Source organism: Zootermopsis nevadensis, unplaced genomic scaffold (assembly GCF_977971745.1).
Source record: "Zootermopsis nevadensis isolate Lab colony 2312 unplaced genomic scaffold, Znev_1.0 Znev_ptg000255l, whole genome shotgun sequence".
NCBI classification, from domain to species: domain Eukaryota; kingdom Metazoa; phylum Arthropoda; class Insecta; order Blattodea; family Termopsidae; genus Zootermopsis; species Zootermopsis nevadensis.
The window spans coordinates 77,609-87,500 of NW_028259382.1; the positions used below are offsets into that span (position 1 = coordinate 77,609).

The 9,892-nt window shown below is 54.8% G+C and overlaps 2 non-coding genes and 1 pseudogene across 2 annotated transcripts; all 3 read left to right on the forward strand.

Annotated features, from left to right (window-relative positions):
- Nucleotides 1-6,126: 6,126 nt before the first annotated feature.
- Nucleotides 6,127-8,044, forward strand: LOC147870416 (small subunit ribosomal RNA). The gene has a single exon (XR_015533433.1). It is a non-coding gene; the product is annotated as a small subunit ribosomal RNA (ribosomal RNA).
- Nucleotides 8,045-8,868: 824 nt separating this feature from the next.
- Nucleotides 8,869-9,024, forward strand: LOC147870417 (5.8S ribosomal RNA). The gene has a single exon (XR_015533436.1). It is a non-coding gene; the product is annotated as a 5.8S ribosomal RNA (ribosomal RNA).
- Nucleotides 9,025-9,538: 514 nt separating this feature from the next.
- LOC147870418 (large subunit ribosomal RNA) overlaps nt 9,539-9,892 on the forward strand; it is a 4,536-nt pseudogene continuing 4,182 nt past the window's right edge.

A 9,892-nucleotide genomic window follows, 5' to 3' on the forward strand; every position in this document is an offset into this window, starting at 1 on the left:
CTAAGTCCAAAAAATTTCCAAAATGCAGAAAAATACACATAATTGAAGAAAATTGGGCTTGCTGTGCTTAATAAAATCGTTAATAGATTAAAAATAAATTACCGCTGTGTTAGGTGGGCCTTACTTGGACGGTACGAATTCTGCGGCTATGTCCCGTGGTGCGTGGTACTTGAAATCAGTTCTGCGGCTATGTCCCACCGTGCGTGTTACTTGAGTCGCTTCAGCGGCTAAGTCCGAAAATTTCCAAAATGCAGAAAAATATACATAATTGAAGAAAGTTGGCCTTGCTGTGCTTAATAATATCGTTAATAGATTAAAAATAAATTTCCGCTGTGTTAGGTGGGCCTTACTTGGACGGGACGAATTCTGCGGCTATGTCCCGTGGTGCGTGGTACTTGAAACCAGTTCTGCGGCTATGTCCGACCGTGCGTGTTAGTTGAGTCGCTTCAGCGGCTAAGTCCGAAAATTTCCAAAATGCAGAAAAATATACATAATTGAAGAAAGTTGGCCTTGCTGTGCATAGTAATGCCGTTAATTGACTAAAAATAAATTTCCGCTGTGTTAGGTGGGCCTTACTTGGACGGGACGAATTCTGCGGCTATGTCCCGTGGTGCGTGGTACTTGAAATCAGTTCTGCGGCTATGTCCGACCGTGCGTGTTAGTTGAGTCGCTTCAGCGGCTAAGTCCAAAAAATTTCCAAAATGCAGAAAAATACACATAATTGAAGAAAATTGGGCTTGCTGTGCTTAATAAAATCGTTAATAGATTAAAAATAAATTACCGCTGTGTTAGGTGGGCCTTACTTGGACGGTACGAATTCTGCGGCTATGTCCCGTGGTGCGTGGTACTTGAAACCAGTTCTGCGGCTATGTCCGACCGTGCGTGTTAGTTGAGTCGCTTCAGCGGCTAAGTCCGAAAATTTCCAAAATGCAGAAAAATATTCATAATTGAAGAAAGTTGGCCTTGCTGTGCATAGTAATGCCGTTAATTGACTAAAAATAAATTTCCGCTGTGTTAGGTGGGCCTTACTTGGACGGGACGAATTCTGCGGCTATGTCCCGTGGTGCGTGGTACTTGAAATCAGTTCTGCGGCTATGTCCGACCGTGCGTGTTAGTTGAGTCGCTTCAGCGGCTAAGTCCAAAAAATTTCCAAAATGCAGAAAAATACACATAATTGAAGAAAATTGGGCTTGCTGTGCTTAATAAAATCGTTAATAGATTAAAAATAAATTACCGCTGTGTTAGGTGGGCCTTACTTGGACGGTACGAATTCTGCGGCTATGTCCCGTGGTGCGTGGTACTTGAAACCAGTTCTGCGGCTATGTCCCACCGTGCGTGTTACTTGAGTCGCTTCAGCGGCTAAGTCCAAAAAATTTCCAAAATGCAGAAAAATACACATAATTGAAGAAAATTGGGCTTGCTGTGCTTAATAAAATCGTTAATAGATTAAAAATAAATTTCCGCTGTGTTAGCTGGGCCTTACTTGGACGGTACGAATTCTGCGGCTATGTCCCGTGGTGCGTGGTACTTGAAATCAGTTCTGCGGCTATGTCCCACCGTGCGTGTTACTTGAGTCGCTTCAGCGGCTAAGTCCGAAAATTTCCAAAATGCAGAAAAATATACATAATTGAATAAAGTTGGCCTTGCTGTGCTTAATAATATCGTTAATAGATTAAAAATAAATTTCCGCTGTGTTAGGTGGGCCTTACTTGGACGGTACGAATTCTGCGGCTATGTCCCGTGGTGCGTGGTACTTGAAACCAGTTCTGCTGCTATGTCCGACCGTGCGTGTTAGTTGAGTCGCTTCAGCGGCTAAGTCCGAAAATTTCCAAAATGCAGAAAAATATTCATAATTGAAGAAAGTTGGCCTTGCTGTGCATAGTAATGCCGTTAATTGACTAAAAATAAATTTCCGCTGTGTTAGGTGGGCCTTAATTGGACGGTACGAATTCTGCGGCTATGTCCCGTGGTGCGTGGTACTTGAAACCAGTTCTGCGGCTATGTCCGACCGTGCGTGTTACTTGAGTCGCTTCAGCGGCTAAGTCCGAAAATTTCCAAAATGCAGAAAAATATTCATAATTGAAGAAAGTTGGCCTTGCTGTGCATAGTAATGCCGTTAATTGACTAAAAATAAATTTCCGCTGTGTTAGCTGGGCCTTACTTGGACGGTACGAATTCTGCGGCTATGTCCCGTGGTGCGTGGTACATGAAACCAGTTCTGCGGCTATGTCCCACCGTGCGTGTTACTTGAGTCGCTTCAGCGGCTAAGTCCGAAAATTTCTAAAGTGCAGAAAAATATTAAATAAAGCGGTTATATAAGTAAGTATGTGTATGTATTCTAACATATACAAAATTTAGTATGATCGGAAATGATTAAGGAAGAGAAAAACTTAATTAAAATTTCTGGCGGCAGCCGAGGGGCCATCCGCCGTTGTCCGCGGCTCTGCCTCTTCCGTGACTGACGAATGCTGAGATAAGGGGGGTCCAGACTATAGTATATGAGCTTGGCGAGCGAGGCTCTCCTCGAGCAGGGGGAAGTCTGAGATTGGACTACCGGCCGCCGGGGACCCTGTCGCCGGCAGGCCATTCGCGCTTCCGCCCCGCGTTGGCTGAGGCAGTTTAGGGCAAGAGTGGCACAAGTGCACCGACCGCCGTGTCCTTTGGGGTCGGCGCCCGTCACCCCGCTCAGTGGCCGGCGAAGACCGGCCGAGTCTCGGGTTCGAGTCGGCACAGGACACTGAGTGCAAGAGTGACACAAGTAACGGCGTTCACGGGCGGCCTCTGGGAGATTGCCCTCAGTACCACCGGGCAACGCGGGGGACTGCAGGCCTCGACCCGCGCCGCTCGATCCCCGTTTAGGGCAAGAGTGGCACAAGTGCACCGACCGCCGTGTCCTTTGGGGTCGGCGCCCGTCACCCCGCTCAGTGGCCGGCGAAGACTGGTCGAGTCTCGGGTTCGAGTCGGCACTCGAGCCTGAGTGCAAGAGTGGCACAAGTGATGGTCTTCACGGGCGGCCTCTGGGAAGCTGCCCCTAGTACCAGCGGACATCAGCGAGGGACTGCAGGCCTCGGCCCGCGCTACTTGCGACCGTTTAGGGCAAGAGGGGCACAAGTGTATCGACCGCCGTGTAATTTGTGGTCAACCCGCGCTGTTGCCTGCGAAGACCGGCCGAGTCTCGGGTTCGAGTCGGCACAGGGCACTGAGTGCAAGAGTGACACAAGTAACGGCCTTCACGGGCGGCCTCTGGGAGATTGCCCTCAGTACCACCGGGCAACGCGGGGGACTGCAGGCCTCGTCCCGCGCCGCTCGATCCCCGTTTAGGGCAAGAGTGGCACATGTGCACCGATCGCCGTCTTCAACGGGGTCGGCGCCCGTCAACCCGCGCAGTGGCCGGCGGAGGCTCCGGTTCGAGTCGGCACTCGATTCCGAGTGCAAGAGTGGCACACGTGACGGCCTTCACGGGCGGCCTCTGGGAAGCTGCACTTAGTACCAGCGGACAACCGCGGGGGAATGCTTTCCTCGGCCCGGTGTACTTGCAACCGTTTAGTGCAAGTGGGGCACAAATGCACCGACCGCCGTGTCCATCGGGGTTGGCGCACGTCAACACGCGCGGTGTCCGGCGGAGGCTCGGGCTCGAGTCGGCCCTCGACTACGAGTGCAAGAGTGGCACATGTGACGGCCTTTACAGGTGGCTTCTGTGAGCCGGCCCTTAGTACCAGCGTGCATCCGCGGGAGACTGAAGACCTCTCCCCGCGCTGCTCGAACCCCGTTTAGGGCAAGAGGGGCACATGTGCACCGATCGCCGTCTTCATCGGGGACGGCGCCCGTCAACCCACGCAGTGGCCGGCGGAGGCTCCGGTTCGAGTCGGCACTCGATTCCGAGTGCAAGAGCGGCACACGTGACGGCCTTCACGGGCGGCCTCTGGGAAGCTGCACTTAGAACCAGCGCGCATCCGCCGGGGGACTGCTGGCCTCGGCCCGCTCTACTTGCAACCGTTTAGGGCAAGTGGAGCACAAGTGCACCGACCGCCGTGTCCATCGGGGTTGGCGCACGTCATCACGCGCGGTGTCCGGCGGAGACTCGGGCTCGAGTCGGCACTCATCTACGAGTGCAAGAGTGGCACATGTGAAGGCCTTAACGGGCGGCCTCTGGGAAGCTGCACTTAGAACGAGCGCGCATCCGCCGGGGACTGAATTCCTCTCCCCGCGCTGCTCGAACCCCGTTTAGGGCATGGGGGGCACATGTGCACCGATCGCCGTCTTCATCGGGGTCGGCGCCCGTCAACCCACGCAGTGGCCGGCGGAGGCTCCGGTTCGAGTCGGCACTCGATTCCGAGTGCAAGAGTGGCACAAGTGATGGCCTTCACGGGCGGCCTCTCGGAAGCTGCACTTAGAACGAGCGCGCATCCGCCGGGGACTGAATTCCTCTCCCCGCGCTGCTCGAACCCCGTTTAGGGCAAGAGGGGCACAAGTGTACAGAAGTCCGTCTCCTGGGGAATCGCGTGCTCGGCTGCCCTCAATGGACAGGCAGAAGCAGGGGTCTGCTCGTAGGTGACTCGGCACTCGAGTGCAAGATTGGCGCAAGTGACGACTTCTCGTGCGGTCACGGTGAGGCTGCCGGCGGTGTCTCTGGCTTCTGCCGCATATATATTCCCGTTCGTGCCCTCCACGTCTTCAGATTTCAAAGTCCCATCCGTGCGTGTTAGGTAGGCCGATTTTAGGGGACCTGCCGCTCGCATTCGGCCGGGTCGCGCTCTCTGAGGCTCAGACGTTACGAGTCTCCCCTGAAAACGCCGCGCTGGCACCTTATTTTGTAGGAAAATTTCACACTTCCTCTAGTTGAACTAACGGATGCGTCGCTGATAAATTGGCCCTTTTTCCGCATAAGACGATTCCTGAGCCTTGGGTGGTGTCTGGATACATCAGGAGGACACAACTGACGGAAGAAAAGCCCGGGTCCGTCCTCCGCCCGGCAGGGGAACGATTTTACGAAAAAGGCCGGCTTCGTTCCCCTTCCCGGCAAGCAGCAGGTGGACGATTTTACGAGAAAGACCGGGTTCGTCCACCTTCCCGGCAAGCAACAGGGGAACGATTTTACGAAGAAGGCCGGCTTCGTTCCCCTTTCCGGCAAGCAACAGGAGGACGATTTGACGTTAAAGACCGGGTTCGTCCTCCTTCCCGGCAAGCAACAGGGGAACGATTTTACGAAAAAGGCCGGCTTCGTTCCCCTTCCCGGCAACCAGCAGGTGGACGATTTGACGATAAAGACCGGGTTCGTCCACCTTCCCGGCAAGCAACAGGGGAACGATTTTACGAAAAAGACCGGCTTCGTTCCCCTTCCCGGCAAGCAGCAGGTGGACGATTTTACGAGAGAGACCGGGTTCGTCCACCTTCCCGGCAAGCAACAGGGGAACGATTTTACGAAAAAGGCCGGCTTCGTTCCCCTTTCCGGCAAGCAACAGGAGGACGATTTGACGATAAAGACCGGGTTCGTCCTCCTTCCCGGCAAGCAACAGGGGAACGATTTTACGAAAAAGGCCGGCTTCGTTCCCCTTCCCGGCAACCAGCAGGTGGACGATTTGACGATAAAGACCGGGTTCGTCCACCTTCCCGGCAAGCAACAGGGGAACGATTTTACGAAAAAGACCGGCTTTGTTCCCCTTCCCGGCAAGCAGCAGGTGGACGATTTTACGAGAGAGACCGGGTTCGTCCACCTTCCCGGCAAGCAACAGGGGAACGATTTTACGAAAAAGGCCGGCTTCGTTCCCCTTCCCGGCAAACCCTTCGCCACCGCGATGCCGCGGCCCTCTGTCCCCCGGACACGGTCTATAGGCGGCGTATCGTGGACACACTGCAACCGACTCACTCGTAGTCCGGGCGCGTGCTAGACTCGCGATGCCAAACGGCGCTTCGGCGCTTATGCATGTCGAGTGAAGAGAGGGAAGGGTGCCCTAATGGCACCACGGTTCTGGGGGCGCTCACGTGGCGTCCCCCTAACGGCACGAAGTGGCCCCTGCTCGCAGGGGCGCACGGAGTGCGAGCGTTGAAGTATGAACTGGACCCCCTCGCCGGACCCATCCGGGACCGCGTGGAGGGGGAGGAACGAGCTCCAAGTGAGTCTTCGGTTCCCTGGTTGATCCTGCCAGTAGTCATATGCTTGTCTCAAAGATTAAGCCATGCATGTCTCAGTGCAAGCCAAATTAAGGTGAAACCGCGAATGGCTCATTAAATCAGTTATGGTTCCTTAGATGGTGGACAGTTACTTGGATAACTGTGGTAATTCTAGAGCTAATACATGCAACCGAGTCCCGACCGGAGACGGTCGGGACGCTTTTATTAGATCAAAACCAATCGGTCGCTCACGCGGCCGTTTGCCTTGGTGACTCTGAATAAATGGAGGCGGATCGCACGGTCTACGAACCGGCGACGCATCTTTCAAATGTCTGCCTTATCAACTGTCGATGGTAGGCTCTGCGCCTACCATGGTTGTAACGGGTAACGGGGAATCAGGGTTCGATTCCGGAGAGGGAGCCTGAGAAACGGCTACCACATCCAAGGAAGGCAGCAGGCGCGCAAATTACCCACTCCCGGCACGGGGAGGTAGTGACGAAAAATAACGATACGGGACTCATCCGAGGCCCCGTAATCGGAATGAGTACACTCTAAAGACTTTAACGAGTATCCATTGGAGGGCAAGTCTGGTGCCAGCAGCCGCGGTAATTCCAGCTCCAATAGCGTATATTAAAGCTGTTGCGGTTAAAAAGCTCGTAGTCGGACTTGTGTCCCACGCTGCCGGTTCACCGCCCGTCGGTGTCTAACTGGCACGCACGTGCGGACGTCCTGCCGGTGGCCCGAGCCGGCGCCCGCGGGCGATGGGGGCGGCGACGCTCCCACGCCTCGGGTCGTCTCGGGGAGGGCCTACACAATCCCGTCGCGGTGCTCTTGACCGAGTGTCACGATGGGCCGGCACTTTTACTTTGAACAAATTAGAGTGCTTAAAGCAGGCAGCAGCCGCCTGAATACCGAGTGCATGGAATAATGGAATAGGACCTCGGTTCTATTTTGTTGGTTTTCGGAAGCCCCGAGGTAATGATCAAAAGGGACAGACGGGGGCATTCGTATTGCGACGTTAGAGGTGAAATTCTTGGATCGTCGCAAGACGGACAGAAGCGAAAGCATTTGCCAAGAATGTTTTCTCTGATCAAGAACGAAAGTTAGAGGTTCGAAGGCGATCAGATACCGCCCTAGTTCTAACCATAAACGATGCCAGCCAGCAATCCGCCGAAGTTCCTCCGATGACTCGGCGGGCGGCTTCCGGGAAACCAAAGCTTTTGGGTTCCGGGGGAAGTATGGTTGCAAAGCTGAAACTTAAAGGAATTGACGGAAGGGCACCACCAGGAGTGGAGCCTGCGGCTTAATTTGACTCAACACGGGAAACCTCACCAGGCCCAGACACCGGGAGGATTGACAGATTGAGAGCTCTTTCTTGATTCGGTGGGTGGTGGTGCATGGCCGTTCTTAGTTGGTGGAGCGATTTGTCTGGTTAATTCCGATAACGAACGAGACTCTAGCCTGCTAAATAGTCGCATCCGGTATCCTCTGTGCTACCGGCGACTCCTAATCTTCTTAGAGGGACAGGCGGCTTCTAGCCGCACGAGATTGAGCAATAACAGGTCTGTGATGCCCTTAGATGTTCTGGGCCGCACGCGCGCTACACTGAAGGAATCAGCGTGTCCTCCCTGGCCGAAAGGTCCGGGTAACCCGCTGAACCTCCTTCGTGCTAGGGATTGGGGCTTGCAATTGTTCCCCATGAACGAGGAATTCCCAGTAAGCGCGAGTCATAAGCTCGCGTTGATTACGTCCCTGCCCTTTGTACACACCGCCCGTCGCTACTACCGATTGAATGATTTAGTGAGGTCTTCGGACCGGTGGGCGCGGGGTTTCGGCCCTTCGATTCCACCGGGAAGATGCCCGAACTTGATCATTTAGAGGAAGTAAAAGTCGTAACAAGGTTTCCGTAGGTGAACCTGCGGAAGGATCATTAACGGCACCGAGAGTGACCGAACAGAGAAGGAAGGCATTAAGAAACCGAGGACGGTTGCTGGCTCTGGGGGAGTGCGTAATCTCGCTTGCGAGTGGACCGCCTTCTCGTGGAAGTACCCGTGTCTGGTCATTCATGATAATACAACCTCTACTGATGACTGAAAAATAGATGACGTCAACCTGAGGGGGGACCGGTCGGCGAAAGTCGCACCGACTCCCCCCGCATGAGGGGGAAGACGCATCATAATATGTGACCACTACTGATGACTGAAAAATAGATGACGTCAACCTGAGGGGGGACCGGTCGGCGAAAGTCGCACCGTCTCCCCCCGAATGAGGGGAAGACGCATCAAAAATTAATAAAAGGAAGGCATTAAGAATGAACCAGATGAACGGGGCTCTGCGGAAGGCGTAATCTCGCCTGTGATTGGACCGGCTCTTCCTGGCAGCGGCCGGATCTCGGAGATAACGTCGTCGGCCTGAGGTGTCCAGGTCGGCGAAGTAATCCCCCGGAGGGGGACGGCAAGACCGTCCCGCCTCGAGGTGGGAAGTAGGAGCGAAAGATGGTGAGTGGGTGCCGGCGGCACGCGGGCTCCGAGGATCCTCAGGGATCCAAGGACAACCCGCGCGACCGCGAGCACTGGGCTTAAAGCCACTTTATCTGCCCACGCAAGGCCGTTTCGGCGGCGCTTGAACGAGAGGGGAGCGCGGTCTGACCGTGCCGCTGTTCTGGGGGCAGCTCCCCCTCGAAAAATAACAACTACCTGTCCTACGGGACTAGCAGTAGCATCCTACCCGAAGCTCTGCTCGAATCTAGAGAAAAACAACCCTGAGCGGTGGATCACTCGGCTCGTGGGTCGATGAAGAACGCAGCTAATTGCGCGTCGACATGTGAACTGCAGGACACATGAACATCGACGTTTCGAACGCACATTGCGGTCCTTGGATTTCCAATCCCGGACCACGCCTGGCTGAGGGTCGGCTACATGAAACCCGTGGGCCCGCGCGGTCTTTAAGATAATAAGGGAAAGAAAGAAAGAAAGAAAGAGAAAGAAAGAAATAAAGGCACGCGAGCGGCCCTACGCTGGGGGGTCTGACGAGCCTGCACCTCGCACCGCCGGCGTCGCTCCGAGCAATCGGTGGCGGCGTCGGCGACTGCGAGGAGGTTAAGGGGAGTCAGTCGCCCTTGAAGGCTTCACAGGGTTCGGTGGAGCGAGCGGATAGACTTAGCTCGCCCTCCTCTCCTCGGCGACGGGGCCCATCCTTCCCCGATCGCGTCTGAGAAGAACTGACGCCCGGCTTGATGTGATGGGAGACAGGCAAACTCCCGAGACAGAGAGAGACACACACTTGCCGGGCGGGAGCGAAAGATATGACCACAATAAATAATGACCACAAAAAAACAAAAAACAAAAACAAAAAGAAATCAGTTCAATGAGAGAGGCTAAGCTTCCGACCGCTCACATCGGCCCGTCGGTACAAAAAACCATCTTTCCGACCTCAGATCAGGCGAGACTACCCGCTGAATTTAAGCATATTACTAGGCGGAGGAAAAGAAACTAACAAGGATTCCCCCAGTAGCTGCGAGCGAACAGGGAAGAGCCCAGCACGGAATCCCGCGCGGAGACGTGCAGGGAGATGTCGTGTGTGGGAGGTCCCACTCTCCCGGGGCGCGGTCCAGCGAGTCCAAGTCTCCCTTGAATGGGGCCATCGCCCGCAGAGGGTGCCAGGCCCGTAGGACCGCGGCCGCTCCCGGGTGGGGACTCTCCTCAGAGTCGTGTTCCTTGAGAGTGGAGCACTAAGAGGGTGGTAAACTCCATCTAAGGCTAAATATGACCACGAGACCGAT